Genomic DNA, 22255 nt, shown 5'->3' on the forward strand with positions numbered 1-22255 from the left:
TCCAGGTAGGCCTGTCCGCCTTCAGTGCTGGAAAGGCTGAAAGGAGGCTCGGCAGGTGCAGGGCATGGGCAGGCAGAGCTTGGCCCTTCCTTTACAGCAGGAAGAGCGGGCCGCACTGGGCGGCCCTGGCCAGCCTTTCTAGGTGGATGATAGACAGTAACAGGTTGACATCAAAGGGTTTGTGTTGCCCAAGGACTGTAGGTTTAGACCAATGCAGGAAGTGCCAGGCATCTCCTTGGGTCAAGAGCCTCCCAATTCGCAGGAATGCTGATTCCTCCTGAGCCCTGTTTCTGGCCAAAAACAGTGGTCGGGATGACCCTATCCCTTGGTGATAGAGCAAGACAGGGCTCAAGGGACTGGTGGGTCTTGCTTTCTGGCTGGTCCTGAAATGAGACCTCTGCCTAGAGGCCTGCCCTCTCCCCTCCCTTTCCCCACAAGCCCAAAAGGCAGCAGCATCTGATGCCCCTTCGCCGACCTGGTACATCCTCGCAGGGCCACTGTCTCAAGGTTCCACAAGTCTATCCAGGAGGGGCTGTTGGGATCACCCGGGTGGGGGACGGATCGCTGGCAATAAATCTGAATTGGCCTCAAGCTGCTGGAGAGGCCCTGACTCCTTAAGTCTCTCTCCTCTTGAGCTGCTCTCAGCCTAACAGCCAGACATGGGCCTCTAGCACAGAAGAAAAAAGTGTCTAACTTGGGGCTCCCACCCTCTCAAACCTTGTGCTATCTCCTCACTACTTCTTTGGGGGGGCCTTTTGTGGTTCTCCTTATGCCAAGAGACCTGGGAGCTGCCTGGATAACACACACAATTCACACAAACACACACACACACACACACACGAACACACACACAAATTGCATTTATCTTGTAGTTATCCATTGGAAATAGAAAAATGTGAATCTAAAAAAAAAAAAATCAATAAATAGTCCATCTTATTATGATGAGTCCCTAGAGGCACTCACTCTAAAGGCAGTGTGAGCCAGGAAAGGTTTCCATGGGCTGTCATCTCAGCAATGGTGATATAGTATCAGGATGCTTGTCTTTGCTGTTATCATCTTGGACTGTAGAAGTAAATCATGTCAAGTACACTCCCATCTCTAAGGAAGTCGCTCCTTATGTGCAAGACTCCCCCAAGCTAGAGCATTTTATCATGTTCATTATCCTGTCAAAAAATATTTTCCCATGTTTTGCCAGTAGTAAGGTTTTTGTTCGTTTTTTTTTTTTTTGTTTTTGTTTTGTTTGAGATAGTGTTTCTTTTTGTAGTCCTGGCTGTTCCAGAACTCAGAGATCTACTTACCCGTGACTCCCAAATGCTGGGATTAAAGACATTAAAGATGATGTGCCACTCCCGTTTGGCTCGTAGAGGTTTCTTAAGTGATTTCATAGTCACTGAAGTTGCTGTCCACAGTAGGTTGGGGGATATATTTCGCTTCTATTTGGTTTTCCACTGTCTTAGGCTTTCCCTATGCAAATCAGCTTTTTGTGAGGAAAGGTTGAGTAAGCTTTTAATCCCATCACTGGGGGAAAGCAAAGGTAAGTAATCACTGTTAGTTTGAGACTAGACTGATGTATGCATACAGGTCCAGAACAGCCATGGCTATGCAGTTTTATTTAAAAAAATTAAAATGCAAAAAATAAAAAAATAAAAACAAACCTTGTTTCAATACCTGCACTCTAGAAGTACTTTGGGAATTTGATAATAAAGACAGTAATTCCGTAGTACTCTAGAGTCACTTGCAGGAAAATGTAATCTTCCCTAAAATCCCAAGTTTTACAGGTTGGTCTTCCAGGTTACGCCCCCTGCAACGCATTGGTAGGGTCCCTTTTTTGTTGTTGTTTTTCTGATGTTAACGTGCGCATGCGCACAGCGCTTCCGCGTTTGTGTGGGCTGAGTTATTACGTCATTGGGCCGCGCGGAGAGGCAGGGGCTGTGGTTGCCGGAAGTTCAGCGGCGGTAAGTAAGTCGTGGTTGCCGAGCAGGCGCTGGTGCTGGTTGTGTTTACTTAGGAAAGCTGAGGGTGGTTTTGGACTGGTCTGCAATAATCTTCACCTGTCTATACTCGGGCCCCTCGTACCCCGGCAGAGAGTGTTGCGATCTCCGGATCAGGAGGCGCCTCTGTTCGCTCTTTCTGCGAAGTGCTGTCTTTGCGGTGTGTGAACGGGCCACGAGTGAACTTGTTCACTCTGGTCTGTGATCTTGTGACGTATGAAGAGGACATAGTTTTTCCTTTAAATCTTTTCTACTAGAAGTTCTGCATCCCCTTAAAGGGCCCAGATATTACAAATTAGTGCTTTATAGGAAATCAGCCTGGTGAGGCAAATGCACTTGTCAGAAAGTTTCAGAGCCAGGCATGGTCGCAGAGAGCGGTGACCCCAGCCGCAGGGAACCTGAGTTAAGCGAATTGCTAATTTAGAACCTCCCCGGGCAATCTGACACAAACCCTTTTGCAAACTGGAAAGGGGGCATGAGGTGTAGTTAAGTCCCAGAGCAGTACCTCTGCATTCCAGGGTCCTGGGTTCAATTACCATACCAGCACATGCCAAATTGAGTTTGAGATGAGACTGAATTCGATCTGCGTCTGCGTATGCAATTTTGTTTAATTCTTTAAAATTATTTGTAACTATGAATGCATGTATGTATGTGTGGTCGCAGGAGTATAGGCACCCATAGAAGCCTCCAGAGACAAGAAATGTCAAATCCCATCAGAAGTGGAGATACAGGCAGTTGTGCCTAATATGGGTGCTGGAAACCCGACCCAGGTCCTTGTAAGCACTGAGTCGAGTCAGCTTTCCAGTATAAATTAATTCTATATTTTAAGACTGAATGCCATGTACCCCATGCTACCTTTGAACATTCAATGAAGCAGAGGCTGGCCTTTGGATTTTATACATCTACTTCCACCTCCTCGGGTTCTGGCGTTATAGGTGTGTACCTGTACCACTATACCTGTTTGGTTGCTTGGTTGGTTGTTTTTGGTGCTGGAAGATTTGGCATTCCTGCATGCTAGGCAATACTCAGTCATCAACTCACAGCTTCACTCCCGTCCCAGGCACTCTATTTTTAAATCCTGGTCACAAATGTGCCTTCCCTTTCAAATGTGCTAATTTGATGGCTTTTGATGTTGGTTTGACTTTGTCTTTTTTATTATATTTTTTTAAACCCACGTTTATCTGTAAACAGACCTTGTAGACTTGAGAGCCCTGCCTCAGGCTTTTTCTTGCCTGATAAATTGTTTACATTTTTCTCCCTTTGGACCCCTGGCCACTGGCCTTGGTTTGTGAAAGCTCATGACTTCCTTCCTGTTGCTTCCAGCTTGCCTTCACCCACCCAGTTCTTACTCAAAAAATCATGTGAGGATCTAAGGACTGTGGCTTGCAGTCACAGCTCATTGTCTGATTGGAGTCATACTTGCTTTTAGTTACCCCATGTGCAACTTTGGAAACTGCTAGATTCCCTTCCTCTCCCCTCTGTAGCTAAATACATTTAGTTCTTTACCCGTAGTCAGCTCTACTGTGATACAAGACTTGTATTATTAAATCCCAATATACAGAACAGTGTCTGGTATATGTCTAACAAATATGCATAGATACCAAATAAAAGGCATATGTGAATGCTTATTGTATAGCAGGCTTTTTTGTAAGTCCTAAAGATAAAATAACATACCCTAAAGTGTCAGTCAATTCTACACTTTAAATGAGGTGGTAGTGCTTATCTTGTTTTGTTGTTGTTGGTTTTGTTTTTTGTTTTTTTCTGAGACAGGGTTTCTCTGTGTAGCCCTGGCTGTCCTGTAACTCACTTTGTAGACCAGGCTGGCCTTGAACTCAGAAATCCACCTGCCTCTGCCTCCCCGAATGGGAGGATTAAAGTGCTGGGATTGAAGGCGTGTGCCAACACCGCCCTAGTGCTTATCTTAATCTCAGCACTTGGGAATCCTTGGAAAGCTGAGGCAGAAAAGGATTAAGAGTTAAAGGTGAAAAAAAAAAAAAGTTAAAGGTGCTAGGTGTGGTGGTGCACACCTTTAGTCCCAGCACTCTGTTTTGTCTTTTGGGGAAAGGGGGAGAGTAGATTTGTTTTTTTTTCGAGACAGGGTTTCTCTGTGTAACCCTGGCTGTCCTGAAACTCACTCTCTAGACCAGGCTGGCCTTGAACTCAGAAATCCGCCTGCCTCTGCCTCCCAGAGTGCTGGGATTACAGGTGTGCGCTACCACCGCCCAGTTTAGTCCCAGCACTCTGATGGATCTCTGAGTTAAAGGCCAGCCTTGTCTACAGAATGAATTACAGGTTCAGCCACTGCTATTCAGAGAAACCTTGACTTAAGAAAACAAAAGAGTTCAAGCTGTTGATAGGCGCTGTAGTACTATCCTTTAATCCCAGTACCAGAAGCAAGTAGAAGCCTTATGAAGCTTTGTGTAAACAAACAAACAAACAAATTCAAATTTGAGGCCTGAGGCAATGTTTTAGCTGCTAACCCATGCCATGCAAACACAAGGATCAGAGTCCCAGAATCCTCATAAATACCAGGCAGGCTTGGTGCCCTGTCTGTAATTTCAGCCTTGGAAGGTGGTGACTGGCTGTGCAGAGCAAGTTGGCTAGCTAGACTATTGATATAGAATATTGATAAGTTCTGGATCTGATTGAGAGAGTGCTTCAATGAAACAATGAATGTGATGGAGGAGGATTCCCAACTTCAACCTGGGCTTCCACATGGATGTGCACATACATATGTGCACCCCTATGCACGTGTGCCCTCACGTAATGCAAACATGCATATACATACATGGACAACACACACATGAAAATGGACAAGGAACAAGGCCATCTTCAGCTGCATGCCTTGGTCAAGGTCAGCTTGGGCTACATGAGTTCGTAACAGAATACTTCTAAGGAATGGGAGGTACTTCACATCCTGGTTTTAAAAAACCCAGGTAACAGGATGGAGAGCAACGTGGACACCTGGAGCCATTTTATTCCTTTTTGGATATGAGGGTGCTATTTGAGAACATGGTGAACAAGAATGAACTCTGAGGACATGATATTTACACCACAACCAAACAATGAAAACTGTCTTCATCCCAACTTTGTCCCTCAATTTTCTTGCACTGCTTACAGTTGTGTCTTGCAGAGAGCTCTACCCTCATTTGCCTGGAACATCTGTCTTCCAGCTTTTGTGGCCAACTCCTGTGTGGCCTCATGTGACATGATTTTTGAAACCCTTTAGAGAGTTGAGGATAGGGTTTTATTACAAAACCACAGGTTCAAGATTCATTTTCTGAAGGCCAATATTGTGGCACATACCTTTCGTCCCAGCATTCTGGAGGCAGAGGCAAGCAGATCTCTTGAGTTCAAGGCCAGTTACAGCCTGAGTTACACAGAGAAATGCTTTTGGGGGCAGGGAGTCCAGAGGAATCCTTTTCTATCCTTAGCCAGTATCTCATTAAAGAAAATAAGCATGGATAGTTAGCATCTGCCTAGTGCCTTCCACAGACCCAGAGTCTGGGAGTACCAAGATGAGGGATGTGTGTATCATCCTTGCCCTCCAGGAGCTGACTCGTGGCAATCTGGCAAGAGACTTGCAGAGGTTTGAGGGAGGAAGACTCCCTGTTGCAGACAAATCAGGCTGGGGATACACAGCCACCATGCTAGCACTTTATCCTGGGTCTAGCACATATGTCCATTCTGTGGCCTTGGAGTTGTTCGTGGCTTGGGCAGCTATGAATGCAGCCCAACACAAAGTTGCAAATGTATTTAAAACATTAGATTACACAGTTGGACAGTATAAACTTCATAGGTGTACAGTGTTCTAGTATCAAAAAGTTGGACCCACTTGAAACCGTACTCAGGGTATTCCAAATGAAGAGGGTTTGCAGGCAATAAGAACTAGGACCTGGGTGACACTGCATGGCCTGAAGGGAGTTATGGGGGAGTTGCAGGCTGAAAGGTGTCTGGGAAGTAGGAGCCACATTATGCATAGCCCTGAGGCAGTGCCATTTTAAGCTCAGACATTGCATGAATACCACAATTCTGAAAGTTACTTCCTGGACTTCAGGGTCCTCTATAGAATATGGAGGATAGGACCGGTGTGTGCCCATCTTGCATGAAGCCCTGAGTTCCATCTTTATAGCAGATACAAGTAAATTAATAAAAGAATATGCTGTGTCGTCAAGAAGGCTTGGTGGGGAGAGGTGCTTGCTGCCAAGTCTAATGCTCTGAGTTTGAGCCACAGGACCCACATAGTGGAGGTGAGAGCGTGCCCTCTGATCCCCTCACATACTGTGGCGTGCTTACTTCTTCCTCCCAAGCTAAAATATGATAAAAATATAGAATTTATAGAAAATTTTTTTAAAAAAAATGTTGATATTTCCCAGTTGGGCTTGTTGGCGTATGCCTCTTCTTGGAAGGCTGAGGCCTGAGGATTACACCTTCCAGACCATCCTGGCCCCATAAGAAGACCTTGTCCCAGAAAACAAAAGTTAAGATAGAGCACTGTTTTTTTTGTAGTTTCTGTCATAGTTCTTTCTTCCGCATCGTGTGTGTATGTGTGTGTGTGTGTGTGTGTGTGTGTATGTATGTGTAATAGTGAAAGTGTAAAACCCTAATTGAAGAAACTCTGGAGCTTCAGAGCAGCCACTCTGAACCATGTTCACTAAGATGCATAGAGTTCGGGACTGGCCGACTGCTTGAGTGGCTGCTTTAACCTAGCAGTGCGATGGTTTTAGTTGTAATGAAAATAAAGCAAGTATATAAAGCAAATAAATAACCAGACAAATTATTAGATGTGTTTTAAGATTAGGGTCAAGGATGCCAGAGGCAGAGCTACATCACCAGGCCCTGACCCCAGTATCAGGAGAGCATGAGGGGAAGATGAGGTGAACATTGCCCACTTAGCCCTGCCCATGTGAACTGCTGCCTAGGAAGTTTGGAGACTTTTGCAATGTCATTGTGGGGTCGGGTGCAGCATAGTGACTAGAGGAAAACCTACAGGAGTCACTTCCGTCTTTCCACCCCGTGACTCCTGGGGAATCAAGCAAAGGCGGTCAGGCTTATGGGCAAGCACCTTTGCCTGCTAGATCATGGATTTTTACTCTGAACGTGTTGGGATAGGAAGTAGGGCACTGAAGAACTGTAAGCAAGGAGGGTGTGGACTGTCATCTCTAAGTCACTGCACAGGGCAGGCCAACCTGAGCACTTGTCGGGCTTCTGTGGCAGTGATCCAGGTGGCAGCTGGTCAGAATCACTGGCTTCCAGAGAAGGCAGTAGAGTTTTGAGAAAAGAGGTAGGCTTTGCCGGCCTGACTGAGGACAGGACGAAGACAAGACTCATGTTGGGGGCTGAGTCCTTTGCCTAAGGTCTCATTGTACCTGCCTTCTCTGACGTTAGACTTAGAGTCAGTTGGCCTTCTTTTTCCTCCTTCTCCAGGGAAGTGAAATCCACTGATGCCTTCCTCCTTCTCCTCCTGATTTCCCCTCTGTCTTCCAGAGTCTGAAGCTCACTGTGTAGTCCTGGGTGAGATGAGACAATATGAATTTCCATGTACATGATGGGCTAGACAAGTCCTGTTCACTGTTTCTTTTTTCTCTTTCTTTCTTTCTTTCTTTCTTTCTTTCTTTCTTTCTTTCTTTCTTTCTTTCTTTCTTTCTTTCTTTCTTTCTTTCTTTCTTTCTTTCTTTCTTTCTTTCTTTCTTTCTTTCTTTCTTTCTTTCTTTCTTTCTTTATTTCTTTTTTTTTTTTTTTTTTTCCCCCGAGACAGGGTTTCTTTGTGTAGCCCTGGCTATCCTGGAACTCTTTATAGACTAGGCTGAACTCAGAAATCCGGAACTCAGAAATCCGCCTGCCTCTGCCTCCCAAGTGCTGGGATTAAAGGCGTGCGCCGCCGCCGCCACCACCACCACCACCACCCAGCCTGTTCACTGTTTCTTGGTCCAACCCCAGAATTCTAGGTGTCCCCACCTTTACCTAGTCCCCGCCCTTTGACCTGGCATCTGCTCAGTAGGTTGGAGTATGTGTGGAAAGGAAGTCTCTGTCCTCAGGGGATCCAGCCGTGTGGGGAAGGGGCACACATGCCTTAGCATTTCCTAAAGCCCTGCCAGTGACCTAGAAGACATCGCGTTCTTCCTACAGTCACACTCTTGTGTCCCCATCAAAGTCTGAATGCTACCTAAGTGACTATGAGATGCTCTTGTCCATTTCCTGTGTCCTCCCCACAGTCCACAGCCTCTTGCCTCACCGTGTTACACCTATCAGCCAAGGCTCTTCTTTCCCTGTTGTTCCTCACCCACTCTTTCTAAGCCTTGTCCATCCCTTTGCACTTAATTCTAATCTGGGGAAAGACAGTGTGTTGTCAGGGGCTTGGAGGCTAATGCCCATCTGTAAAACCACCACAGGAGACAGGCAGGAGGATTATGACAGTCGAGGGTCACAAAGACATGCCGAGTCTTTGTTTGAAAGAGGATGGACAGGAGCAAGAGGAGTTCAGGAAAGGCAGGAAGAATTCATGTACTATGAGGCTGATTCCTCTGTGAAATCCTGCCTTAGGGTTTTATTGCTGTGAAGAGTTACCATGGCAACTCTTCTAAAGAAAAACATTTAATTGGGGCTGGCTTACAGTTGCAGAGGTTCAGTCCATTATCATCATGGTGGGAAGCATGGCAGTGTGCAGGGAGATGGTGTTGCAGAAGAAGCTGAGAGTGTTACATCTCCATCCACAGGCCCCAGGAAGAGACAGGGAGCCTCTGGGACTGGCTTGAGCTTCTGAGACCTCAAAGCCCACCCCTAGTGATTCACTTCATCCAACAAAGCTGTACTTCCTTGGCTTTTGTTTTTTGTTGTTTTTTGGATTTGGTGTTTTTCGAGACAGGGTTTCTCTGTGTAGCCCTGGCTGTCCTGGAACTCACTCTGTAGACCAAGCTGGCCTCGAACTCAGAAGTCTGCCTGCCTCTGCCTCCCAGAGTGCTGGGATTACAGGCATGCACCACCACTGCCCAGCAAAGCTGTACTTCCTAATAGTGCCACTCCCTATGCCTTTCAGGGCCATCATTATTCAGACCGCCACAGATCCAATCTTCTTTCCCTGGGACCTGGCTGCATTGTCTGTCGATTTTCTTTGGTCTTTTATTAACTGGTCCCACCTCAGTAGCCTCAGTTGCTCCCTTCTGGTAGAAAAAGAAGCGCAGCCTCTATTAGCCGTTGCCTACCTTTCCAGCCAGGGTGTTGGTGAGAACAGTGTGGGGCACTCTGCTTCTTCCCACCCTCATTGGTTGCCATGCTTTCTGCACCCAGCACCCCACACATACACTGTACCCCCAAGCAGCTGACAGCACCCTGCCAGAGCTCCCTGCTTCATTTCTGAACTTCTTGCCATCCCTGGCATATGTGCACTGCTGGTGTATGCTCATTGCTGGCACTGTCCTGTGATTCCCAGCCTGACCATTCTCCTCTTGATTACACCCGTGGGCTCTCTCCCGTCTGCTCTGAGTACTAGTTTTCTCCAAGGCGGTACCCACAATTCTTTGACCTTCTCACCTACAACTTTATGCTAACAGACCTGTGACCCCTGCTGTGTGTCTTGGGACCCTCCTGAATGCCACCCTGGATCTCTGAGTCTAGATGGAAGCTTGTTACTGTTCCTGTAAACCTGCTGTTCTTTCTGCATCCTTAATTTGCCATCATCATCTTCCTCAGTCCTTGAGGTAGAATCTCAGAGTCTTTCTTCTTGGGTATTCCCTCCCTTGCAGGATCTCCTGCCTGAGTTATTCTTGACACCATTGTACCTGCTATCCTCGCTGCCTTCCCTCCGTGTCTACATTCCCACTCTGCTGCATGGCCCGCCTTAGCAGTCTACCCTTGCCATTGTACAATCCCTTTCTGGATAGAGAGCTCTGCTGGAATGGAAGTCCCGTTCCTATCAGGCCCTTCCGCTGTATGCTTTGCCTACTCTGGTGACTAGTAGGTTTTAGTAGCTGTGTCCTCACACCTCCCCTTCCTTCTGCCCAAGCTTATTCCTGTTTGTCTGCACATCCCCCGTTGGTCATTCATTCCTAGACTTTGTCATAGCAAGTCCTTGTTAGGGATATTCAAGTGGTTGGGACATGGGCAGATACTGGGAAAGCAGTGGTGGGAACATGGAAACCAGTGCAGTTTTGTTTGAACTTTGCTTCCAGGAAGACAGATATTCATAATGTATAAAGTGATGGTCATGATGGTATGCTGGCTCACTCCTGGAATTCCAGTGCTCACAAGGCCAAGGTGGGAGGAATTTGAAGCCTGCCTGAGCTTATAATGAGACTGTCTCAAAAAACTAATATTGATAAATTACTGTATGGTGAAGATGAGGTACAGAGTGCTTTTGGAAGATGTAGTATCAGTAGAAAGGATGGCAAGGCTGAGATTTACATGGAGAAAGAAAATACCTGGGTGAGTGTGTAGGACCAGAATGTTCCATACTGTGCAGAAGCCATTGGAGGATATGGAATTGATATGGAAGCAAAACAGCTTCCTTTCTTTTTTCCTTTATAATTTTGAAATCTTACTCTAGTGTAGGCTGTCCTCAAACTCGTGGTCCTCTTGCCTCACTGTCCCCAGGGCTGGGATTGCAGATTTGTGCTTCAATCTGCAGTTTATGCTTCTCCATTTGGCCTACCAGAGTGTGTGAGTGTGTGAGTGTGTGTGTGTGTGTGTGTGTGTGTGTGTGTGTGTGTGTGTCTGTGTACGGGTATACACGTGTGCAAGTCTGGAGACCAGGGGCAGACAGTTGGTGTCTGGCCACTCTTCACCTTCTTCCTCTGTGACAGGACCTTTCGCTGAGCTTGGAGCTAGGATGGCAGCCTGCAGGCTCCCATCCCTCCACAGCATTCGAGTTGCGGGCATGCATGGCTGTTGCTGGCCTTTTACATAAGGGGTGGGGATTTGAACTCAGATCTTCATGGTTGCTCATTAAGTGATATTACCCACTGAGGCACTCACTCAGCCCCAATGTAGCTTCCTGATGTAGTACTTACCCACCACCTGCCCCATTCTCAGGATTTAGAAGTGTGAGGGCTGTTTTATTTTACTCTGTTTTACTTTGTAACAGAAACCACAGGATATCTCTTTTCTTTTTTTCTTTTAATTGAGAGGGAACCAGTCAAGTTCAACATTTTGTAGTGTAAGGTGAAAAGAAAAAAGCTATCCTACCCAGCCTGCCCTAGCCCCTGGTGAGAGCCCTCTTCCGGTTTGTGAAAGCTTGGCTGAGGGGAATCCGTGGGAAACTATCTGACCTAGTTGGTGCATTTAGACATCCTTCTTCTTTCCTCCCACCACACCTGTGCAGACCTTTGCCACACTCTTGGTTTGTACACTTGGTTGTGTGACTGCCAAGGTGTGCTGCTGTTGCCAGCACGGATTCCCTGACAGTTAGCTCTGAAGGTGGGCCTATTGCTACCTGCTACCAAACCCTGAAATATTGTGTGAAGGGTGGATGGGGGTAAGAGAGCAGGTAAGTACTTCCTGAAAGATAGGAAACCTGTACCTCTTTAGCATGTTTTGATAGTGTTAGCACACTTTTCCATATTGTTGCTGAACCCAGAACCTTGTACTTGCTAAGTGAGGCCTCCATGGCCACATTAAATCCCCAGCCCCTTCTCTGTCTGATGCCTCTTATACTACAACTATATGTATTTTCTGACAGAATCCTCACAATACTTCTGCAGTCAGTACTTCTCATGTACATGTGCAGAAAAGTCTTAGAAGTTGAAAGACGGGTGGGAAGGGGCCGAGGTAGGGCTGACCTCTAATCCTCAGCCTGCTGTCCTCCCCCTCATCCATCCCGCAGTGTACCAGACTGTCCTGTGTTCTTGCCTGTAGGTTTTGGGTTGGTCCGTTTTGTTTGCTTGTTTTTCATTTTTTTTAGGCCAATATGATTTGGTTTTTATACTAGGTCCCTGGGCTATCTAGTCTCTGGCTCTTGGTCACCTACACAGTGTCAGATCAGTGCCATCTGGTGGAGTGAGCCTTAAGTCAAATCAATTATTGGTTGATTACTTCCACAAGCTTTGTGCTACAATCGCCCTAGCATATCTTGCAGGCAGTACACCACTGTAGATTATGGAGTTTGTGCCAGCCCTGGAACTTTAAAAGAAATATGTGTGCACTTTGTGTATGTAAGGGTACAGGTGTGGGGGTCAGATGCCACCTTAGATGTTGGGCCTTGCCTTCCACCTTGTTTAAGACAGTCTTTGTTGGTTTTCCATTGTGTGTACCGTGATAGCTGGTGGGGAAGCATCTAGGAATTCTCCTGTCTCCACTTGGTATCTATCTCCCAGCTAGAGCTCTGGGCCCTGGAGGCAGGCAGGCGCTTCTTAGCCAGAATTAGAGAGAGCCGTGTTTGTGGAATGCTGTAGGCTAGCACAAAGAGGGACCTGAAAATGGATTGCAGCGATGCCTCTGCCTCCTGGATGCCAGGCCCCAGAGCAGACATTCCCACCCCCTTTCTTTGCTAGAGGCATCCTGGCTTGTGACATCGGCCACACATTACAGATGGGAGATCTGGGCTTCTCAGCTAGTAGCAAGTGGACCCAGAACTTGGCTCCTAGGGGATTTCAGGTCAAATTTTTCACTGCATCTTGCTAACTCTGCTTCTGGCATCTTCTCTCTGAACCACTAAAAACTTCCCAACTGTCTCAAAGCAAACAAACAAAAAGCCCCAAACACACAGAAAAATGACTGTGAGGCCACTTTGGGCCTGGGTAGGCTGGTGTGTTTCTCTGCTCCCCTCTCTAGCACCACTTTCCTCGAAGAGAGCTGCTGATTTTCTACCAGTGTGCCTCCTTTGTTTCTGACGATCTACTACTGGTCTGCAATTTGCTGTGTCCAATCCAATTAGACCCATGCTGAGAGGTAACTGCTGGGCAGCCTCACCACACCCCAGCAACACATCTTCTAATCATTTCATGAACATCAAAGCCTAAATACCTCCTTCTTCAGCCTGTTTGGTAACAAAATGCCGGAAGAGCAGTGCAGAAGTACTAGGTCATGGAAGACAGTTCTTATTAGAAGCAGGTTCTTCTGTGTTAAAAGGAAGTCAAGTCATCACCTGCTAACCCAGATGGAGATGTGACCCCTGAGGCTCTTGGTGGGGTTGGCCTTGTCTTGACATTGGAGGCTTTCCTCCTTGTTTGTATTCAGGTTAACACACACACACACACACACACACACACACACACACACACACACATCATGACTGTGTCTTTGCAAAGTTATGTGGCCCATGAGCAACCCAGCTCATGCTTTAGGATCTCCCAGCCCCCTGGAAGGCTCCCCTATGCTCTTTCTCAGCCACCTACCTGCACCCAGGCAGTAACTGACTTCAAGGAGAAGCATCTTGTTGATGGGGTTTGCCTGCTGTAAAGCTGTGTGTCTAGATGGTAACATTTGTCTTTCTAGCAGAAATGTTGCTAGAAGATCCCTTTTATCCCTCTCCGAGAAACTCCATTCAGGGAGGGGTGTGTGTGTGTGTGTGTCTGTGTGTGTGTGTGTGTGTGTGTGTCTTTCTCTCTGAGAATGTATGTGTGTTTGTGCATGTGTTTTGTTTTGCTGCATGCTCTCTTCATATAGCCCTGAATTTACTGTGTAGCTCAAGCTGGCCTCACACTCACAGCAGTCCTCCTCGGTCTCCCAGCCAGGGCTAGCATCTCAACGTGCTCAGCTTTTCACTGCGGATTTATCCAGGCAGGCTCCTTAGCGAAGCTGAGCCTGGTTCCCACCCCGCCCACTTGTGTCTTCCTATTCCCTCGATTAGCAGTAGAGCTTCAGTGGGACTTCCAAGACCATGGCACTTTGGACAGTTGTCAGCCAGTCCTGGTCATTCATTCTGCAGGATGTTTTTCAGTTTGGGTTTTTTTGATGTTTTTAGCTGCCCGGGGAAGCCATGTTGTTCTCATGCATTTGACCCTATAGCACAGACTGTATACTGGCATTAACTTTGACATCATCAAAGAGCTTTGAGTGTGCCAAGTACAGGCCATACCACTAGGCCATATCCTAGCTCAAGGTGGTATCTTAATGACCAGGTTTTGTCCCTATGGTCACTTTCTTCTTATTGGATTTTTTTTAATGGTGAGCTATGGTGAGGCTGAAGGAGAGACCCTGAACTTCCTATTACAGGAGCACTTTCTCAAGCACGTCCTCTTTTCTGCTTATGTGTGTAGTAAGGAGCAAGTTAAGGTGACTTGTGAACACTGAGGTCTTAGTCCTCAAGGAAGGACAGTAGGTCAGAGACCATCCTATGTGTTCTTTAGGCTTGTCGCCGATGCCCATGGTGATAAGCTTCCAGAATCAACTGTCTGTCTTCCCAGACACAAAGGCACTGGGTCCCTTGATAGAGATTCCCAGAAAGGAATCTAGAATTCATCCCAGTGACATTTGTTTTACATTGTTATTTATATGTTTATTACTTTGTGTGTGTGTGTGTGTGTGTGTCACACTCGTGTGTACGTGCATGCCATGGCACTCATGTAAAGGTGAGAGAACAGTTGCAGGGTTGATTTTGCCATCATGAGTGTCACAGGGATCCAGCTCAGGCTTCAGGTTTGGTGGCAAGTGGCTTTATCTACTGAAACTTCTTACCAGCCTTCTTGTCACACTGAGAGTCATTCTGCAGGGGGTTAGCAATATGGGGGCCAGCATGAACCATAATCTGTACGTTGGGAATTTACAAGTAAGTGGATGGAGACAATGCAAAGAGGTGAACACGGGGCCAGATGCAGAGGACGCTTGGCGACGGCAGCACAGTGCCCCTGGGACGCTATGGGCTGAGTGTTTCCAGGTTCTTGGCCTCTTATTCACGAAAAAAATAAAGCCCATATAGGTGACTAGGTAGTGAGGAAACTTTACTCACCACAAAGTAATAGAACAGGCCAGAACATGCACGAGAGAGCAGGAGCAGTGAGTCACATGCGTGAAGATACTCAGGATCCTAAGTTACTGCCCGTGCCCTCTACGGGGTCTAAAGAAGGGGAGGCTGTTGCTAAGGGGCTTTGTGTTTTAGATGGTTCTCTGTAATGATGGGTTAGGTCAGGTAATCTTTTTTTCTGCTGCACATGTCACTTCCTGTTTCTGATTTTAGTTACATGCACTTTTCAGTTCTGCACAGATGGTAGATAGGGATTGTTCCTAGACATTCCTTTGAGGATGCAGTTTTGCCTTTTTGTACCAAAATTGGTTCTTACATCTGAACACAAAGAGAGCATGATTAACTGGAATCTGTCTGAATTTGGCCGTTGTCAAGGGAAGGAGAAAGCAATTTGATTGTTGGGAGAAGAGTGGTGGGTAGGTGCAGGTTGATGCAGGCGGGGTTCTAGGTTGCTAACAGGTTGCCATTCGCATTGTTTAGAGAGGTGTGTGTATGTGTGCATAGTATAGGCAGGCAGATGTCTCCGGCTCCCAGGTGCATTGTTGGAAGTGTGTGTGTGGGTGTTGTATACCTTTAGCCCTGTGTTACTAAATTATTCTCTATGCTTGCTTGCCTCAATAAGGAAGTGTTAGGGAGAAGAATGAGCAGTCCCCTGACAGGGGGAGAGCATCAGAGTAGCAGCTTAAAGTAGGCATTGAGACTTAATAGGCAGTTTACCTTTGCTTCAAGAAGAGCATCAAGTTGGAGGTGCAGCCAGTCAGGGTCAGGAGCTGAGAGTGAAGGACTTGAAAGGCAGTGACAGGGGAAGGTGCGAAGGAAATCCCCAGGGTGTGCAAGTGTGGCAGTGAGGCATAGCACTGTGCTTCTGAGAGTCTGGAGTCCTGCTGACTTCAGTCTTTCAAGGTGTTACCAAGTCTCAATAAATTTTTAATGTGCTTCATCTAATGCTGAGAGTTGGCTGAGTGTTCTTCACAGACTGTATTTACCTGATCATAAAAACGTGTTTACAGAGAGCAGGGCATGGTGGCACAGGCCTGTACTCCCAAGTGCTCAGAGGATTAAGGCAGGAGGTTGTGAGTTCAGGGGACAGCTTGGTCTTCATAGAAAGTTCACAGAACCCTGACATGTCATCTCGCCCAATATGTATTGTATTACAAGGTCACATCCTAGACCAACCGATTGTGGCCTTTGATTCCAACCTTGGAAACTGCTTGGCCTTTAGCAGCCCTCGGTGATTTCTGATAACATGTGAAATATTCTGGCAGAAATTTCAGTCTCTCTAAAGCATAAAAACAAAGCATAATAATAATAATGGTAATAATAATAGTAATAATAATAAATATAAATAAAATAATATAAATAATATAAAATAAAAATGGATTTTTTTTTCCACTTTCAGAGGCCGGAGGAGGACATTGAGTGTCTGACTCTATCAGCCTCTACCTCCTCCTTGAGATGGGGTCTCCATTGAACCTGGAGTTTACCAGTTTTGATGACTGGCCTGCCAGTGAGCTTCTAGTGTCCACCTGTCTGCCACCCAGTGCTGGGGTTACAGCTGTGTGTGACCACACTCAGGTTCTTAGGTGGGATCTAGGGATCTCGACTCAGCAAGTGTTCCCACCTACTGAGCCCTTTCTCCAGCCTCTGGCTTTGACATTTTTACAGGGTTGTAAAAAGGGAGATTAATATAGACAAACTATTTGTGGCTTACAGTTTCTAAATTATTTACTTTCTAGCCACTTCCAGAGAAAGCTTGCTAGCCCCTGGTGTGGTGGGCACAGCATCGTTTGATAAATGATCATCAAAACAACACTCAGATGCTTCCACTAGTAGAAAGAAGGCTTGAGCTGTCCTGTCTGGACAGATCAGGCAACATTAGTCATTTGGGGTCTGATGGACTTTGTCTTTTTTTTTATTATTATTAGATATTTTTTTTATTTACATTTCAAATGATTTCCCCTTTCCTAGTTCCCCCACCCCTGAAAATCCCATAAGCCATCTCCCCTCCCCCTGTTCCCCAATCAACCCCCTCCTGCTTCCCTGTCCTGGTATTTCCCTATACTGCTGCATCAAGCCTTTCCAGGACCAGGGGCCTCTCCTCCCTTTGATGTCCAACAAGGCCATCCTCTGCTGCCTATGCGTCTGAAGCCATGGGTAACACCTTGTGTACTCTATGGTTGATGATTTTGTCCCTGGGAGCTCTGGGAGTACTGGGTGGCTCATATCATTGTTCCTCCTATGGCACTGCAAATCCCTTCAGCTCCTTGGGTCCTTTCTCTAGCTCCCCCATTGAGGACCCTGCTCAGTTTAATGGCTGGCTGAGAGTGTCCCCTCTATATTTGGTTTGTCTTACCGTGTGTCATCTGCACACTGGCCTGGAGTGAAGATGAGAGTGAGGATTTCATGTGAGCGTTTGTCTGTACTCCAGGTACTATGCTCATCTGAGGAAGGTGAATTGTACAATGTTCTTCTTTAATGGTAAAAAAGCACTTAATAGATTTAATCACCTAACATTAAAAAATATAAATATGGCAGGTAAAAGATTCAGTGTTTAGAGCTGGGAGAGATGGTTCAAGGGTTACAAGCTCTGGATGCTCTTGCAGAGGATCCAGATGTGGTGCCTAACACCCACGTGGTGCCTTACAGCTGTCTGTAACTCCAGTTCTAGGGGATGCTCTCATCTCGGCTTCCTGGACACCTGGACACTCACAACAAACACACAGACTCACATGTGTAAAAATAAAAACTAAAAAAAAAAAATCAGTCTTTAAAATCAACAATATATAAAATGTTTTGTGGAGGGTAGTATTTGTTTTAGATTTTTACAACATTCTTTATATAGTGTATTAGTTAGGGGGGGGTCTCTAGAACAGTGGTTCTCAACCTGTGGGCTGTGACCCCTTCGGCAAGCCTCTATCTCAAGAAATACTTACAATTCATAACAGTAGCAAAATTACAGTTATGAAGAAGCAACAAAAGTAATTTTATGGTTGGGGGCCATCACTACACAAGGAACTGTATAAAAATGGTCAAGCATTAGGAAGGCTGAGAAGCGCTTCTATAGAGGACAGAACTGATAGGATGAACCTATCTATCATATATATGAAATTTAGAGTGGTTTACAGACTGTGGCCAGTTAGTCCCACAATGGCTGTCTACCAATGGACTGTCTAAGAATTCAGTAGTTCAGTCCATGATCTTTCAACTGTATATACTTCTTCAGTATACTCTGGAATCCCAAAGAAGTAGCTGTAATGCCAGTGAAGGATAAGCCAGGAGAGCCAGGGTGGGCAGGCAAAGAGCAAGGGCTTCCTCCTTCCATGTCCTTTACGTAGGCTGTCACCAGAAGGTATGGCCTACATTTGGGGCAGATCTTCCTATTTTAATGATCTAATTAAGAAAAATCCTTCACAGGTGTACCCAGCTACTTGGATTTTAATTAATTCAAGTTGATAACCAAGAACAGCCACGACAGTTTCCATCTTTAAAAAATGTACACAATTCTCCTGGTATCTGACACAGTTATCAAAACCTTTTTCCCTCCTCCTGTCAGTGGAGCACAGGGCCAGGAGGTGCTGATGTAATCAGCTGGGATGGCTCTGACGACAGTACTGGGTGACTCCTACCTTGTCAAAGCATCACCAAGCCTGTCCATGCAGCCATTCAGTTTGGACAGAAAGAAAACTGCTCTTATTGTCCTTATTTCTGTATTGCTGTTGCCGATACACAGCACCAAGTTAGAAAGGGTCAGAGATGATACAGTGGCTCTGTCAGTAGCTGACCCCTGACCCTCCACCTCCAACCGCCCAGCTTCCTGCTTCTGATTTCTGCTCACCACCCCTGCCACCTACCCCCACCCTCTACTGCCTCCTTATCCTTCTGCATCCTGCTTTCAGTTCTCCTCCTGCCCCGGCCCCCACCTCTAGTCCCTGGCCCCTGCTTCCTGCTCCCTGTCCCCTTTCCCTTGACTCCCGACCCCCACCCTGGCCCTCCACTCAATTGCCCCCTCTTCAGATACCCTCCCTCCTCCCTCTCCTCCTCCTTCCCTGCCCTGCTTCTTCTTCCCATCCCACCTCCCCAGCTTCTTTCTCTGGGTCAGTTAGGTCATAAACTTTGGATAAGTGTCATGCTCTGCCATCTGTGCTCCCTCATGCAAGTCACTGGGCATGGCTCTGTTGATAGGTCTACAACTAGCACCAGGGCTCTGTGGCAGGTGAAGTCCTGGGGGTTGTTGCCCAACCACACTGTCATTGCCTTTCATTTTAACTGTGCTTTGGCTGCTGGGATTCTTGTCTGTTACATGCCAAGCCCTCATCAAAGCCTGTCTTCTTTCACTAGAAACAACAACACAATCCCATGTGGGAGACTTGGGCTTGACCCACACTCAGCATCCATCGGGGCCTTGTCTGAACGCGGTGCCCAGGTATAGGTGTTCAGCTTCTAAGATGACAAGAAGCTGGGGCCTCTCCTGCTCTGCTCAAAGCTGCAGAGCCTGACTCTTCAGGAGGAATGAGAGCCAGAGATAGGCAAGAGTGACTGTGCCCCTGGGTGCGCTTGCGCCTCCCTAGGTCCCCTGCTCTTCCCTTCCAGCTTACGTATGGTGTTGCATGCTGTTAGCTTCCTCAGAGGTCTAGCCTGTCCTAGACGATAGCAAATTCCTCTGATGTGTTACTGTGGCTGCTACACCCTCCTGTCACACAGTGAAACCCAGCCAAAGCCTCTCTGAAGTCAGTAGGATCTTGTATTCTGGAAAATTTTTCTCAAAGCAAAGTAAACCAGAGAATGTTTGAACCACATGCCTTTTATGCTCTTTTAGCATACCTCTTATTGCCTTTGGGGTTTGTTTGTTTTTGTTTTCCATAGCACTTCTCAGAGCTTTACAGAGGTATAAATGACATTCCAAGTGACCTTCCCAGCCCTTAAAGCTATAGGGGCTTTTCTTTTAAAAAAAAATAATAATTTGGGGATCCAGTGGCGATAGTAAAATCCCACCTCCACAGGTCATCAGAGAACACTCAGGAAAGTGAGCTAGGCCTGATCTTGGGGAAGGAGTTGTGGACAGCTGATGCTGTAGGACTGAGTGAGGTGCATTTGCACTGTTGTCGCCCCAGGCCTATCTCCCCTACACTAGGTGTTTAGTCTGTATTGGAAGGAGATCAGCAGCAAATGAGTATCCGAACACTGGTTATTGTTAGCTTAAGAGATGAAAGAATAAAGATTCTGAAAAGAAGGTCTTTCCACTAAGGCCCAACAGCACAGGGAGGGAAGAGGGGTGTTGAAACTGGTGACCCCCGAGTCCTTATGCCACTTCCTCACGTGTGATCAGGGCAAGTTGCTTAACCTCTTAGTGCCTCATTTATTGTAAAAACAAATTAACTGCTTCTGGGTTGTCATGAGGCATTTATGTACAATGTATAGTGTATGCTTGGGGAAATGAGCATCCAGGGAGAGCATGTCCCATTGGCCATTAGAGTTTTTGTAAAGGGATCTGGGAAGATAACTTAGCAAAGGGCATGAGGACCTGAGTTTGTGCTTCAGAATCCATGAGAAAATACTGGACATAGCCCAGCAAGGTGGCTCAGCAGTGTGAAGGTTCTTGTCACCAAGCCCAATGACCTCATCCAATCCAGAACCTACAAGATGGAAGAACCAATTCCTACAAATTCTGACCTCCTTGTGAATGGCACCCATCTCCCTAATTAAAAAAATAATGTAAAAATAAATGCTTGGCTCAGTGGCAAGCAAGTGTAATCACAGTGCTGGATGGCAGAGACGAGAAGAGGCCTGGGACTCACTGCTCAGCCATTCTAGCCTTTGAGTTCCCGGGCAATGAGGTGGGTGTTGCTCCTGAAGACGGCCCCTGGGGTTCGCCTCTCCTCTCTGCATGCACAACCATCTGCACACACATGCCCACACATTGTTTAAAAGGCATCCCATGTTGCAATGGAACCTGTCACCTGTAGGACAAGGAGCCACTCACTGTGTTAATGAGAGCTACCTAAAGACTAAGACGAGAAAGGAGTTTTCCCTGCAAAGAGAAGAGAGATTTCCTAAGAATACAGGGGACAACAGCCATGGCCATGAGCTCTACGGTAGCACCAGGTATCCATCTGCATAACCATCTGCTGGTCAGACTTTCTGACTCCTGGAGACCAACCTTGTTCTTTGTCCCCTGCATAGGAAGAATACATGGGACCCAGGCAACTCTATTTTTAAAAAAGATTTATTTTTATCTGTGCATCGGTGTGCTAGTTTGTATGTGAGCGTAGTGCCCTTATGGGGCCAGAAGAAGGGATCAGATCTTCTGGAGCTGGAGTTGCAGACTGTTGTGAGCTGCCATGTCAGTGCTGAGAACTGAACTCCAGTCCTGGAAGAGTAGCATGCACTTTTAACTACTGAGCTGTCTCTGCAGCCTCACACACCTCATTTTCCTGAAGCTCGCAGGTAGTGTAAGAACCCCAAAAACCGAGGGTACCCCAGCACCCCACGTCCCAGAAGGCGACACCCAAATCACTTGGGAGAAATGGTCTTGATGCAATAACATGAGGGTTTCTTTATTCCAGAATTCTGGGCTCCACAGCCGTACACGGCACAGGGTTAGAGGACTGTGGACCACGAGTGCCGAATTGCGACAGCTTTTATAATTTTACGACAAAGCCCCGACTCACAAACCAATCATTTCTTAGCATGGCGAGCCCGCAAAATGTGAGCCAATCAATGTAAATTATCGCTCAGTGGACCAATTAGTTTCCTATTTTCTTCTATAGCTGTGTGAACTCCTCCTGCATTGGGATAATGGCAGAAGCAGTTTACAGAAGCAAGATAAGCTTAGCCCATTTCCAGTTACCTTATGGGGCCTGGATCACCTATTCAAGGCCTTTCTGCTAGTTCTAAACAAAAGGGCGGGCTCTGGAATGTGACCTTTTACCTAGTTTCTAACAAAGCCAGATAGCATTTTAAACTTCTGACTTCTTGGGGTCATTAGAGTTAGGCTGTATTATTATTTATCCTTTCAGTAGGGTGGTACACACCTGCAATCCCAGCACTCTTGAGGCTGAGGCAAGAGAATCAAAGTCTGTGGACAACCTGGGCTATGTAATGAGACCCTGGGTGAGGCATTGCCTAATGCATGATGTAATCAGTGAGGCTCACCAGTTCTATAGGAAAGGATTAATTATTTTTATCCCTCCTGCTGTCTTCTGCCGATTCTTTTTGACTTCCTAAGCCTTGTTGAGAGTGTTCCATCCACTCACACTGGGGCTCTGGTGCCCAAGTGTACTTTTAAGTGGACAGAACATATTGAGCCTGTAGAAAGCAGCTGTCCCTAAGGCCTCCATCAGCAAAGTAAGCTAGCCCCAGCTGCGGGCCA

General features: G+C 46.5%; 1 protein-coding gene across 12 annotated transcripts in view; it reads left to right on the plus strand.

The window, feature by feature from the left end:
• Atg7 (autophagy related 7) overlaps nucleotides 1–22255 on the plus strand; it is a 241271-nt gene that overhangs the window by 23931 nt on the left and 195085 nt on the right. The window contains exon 1 of one of the 12 annotated variants that reach the window (XM_052174572.1): nucleotides 1900–1955. The exons of 10 other annotated variants lie outside the window; for them this stretch is intronic. The gene's annotated coding sequence lies outside the window, so the exon portion shown is untranslated. Of the gene's footprint in view, nucleotides 1–1899; nucleotides 1956–22255 lie in introns of those variants that run through there. One more of the 12 variants, XM_052174571.1, reaches the window with a different exon arrangement.

The sequence above is a fragment of the Apodemus sylvaticus genome, chromosome 2 (assembly GCF_947179515.1).
Source record: "Apodemus sylvaticus chromosome 2, mApoSyl1.1, whole genome shotgun sequence".
Classification (NCBI taxonomy): domain Eukaryota; kingdom Metazoa; phylum Chordata; class Mammalia; order Rodentia; family Muridae; genus Apodemus; species Apodemus sylvaticus.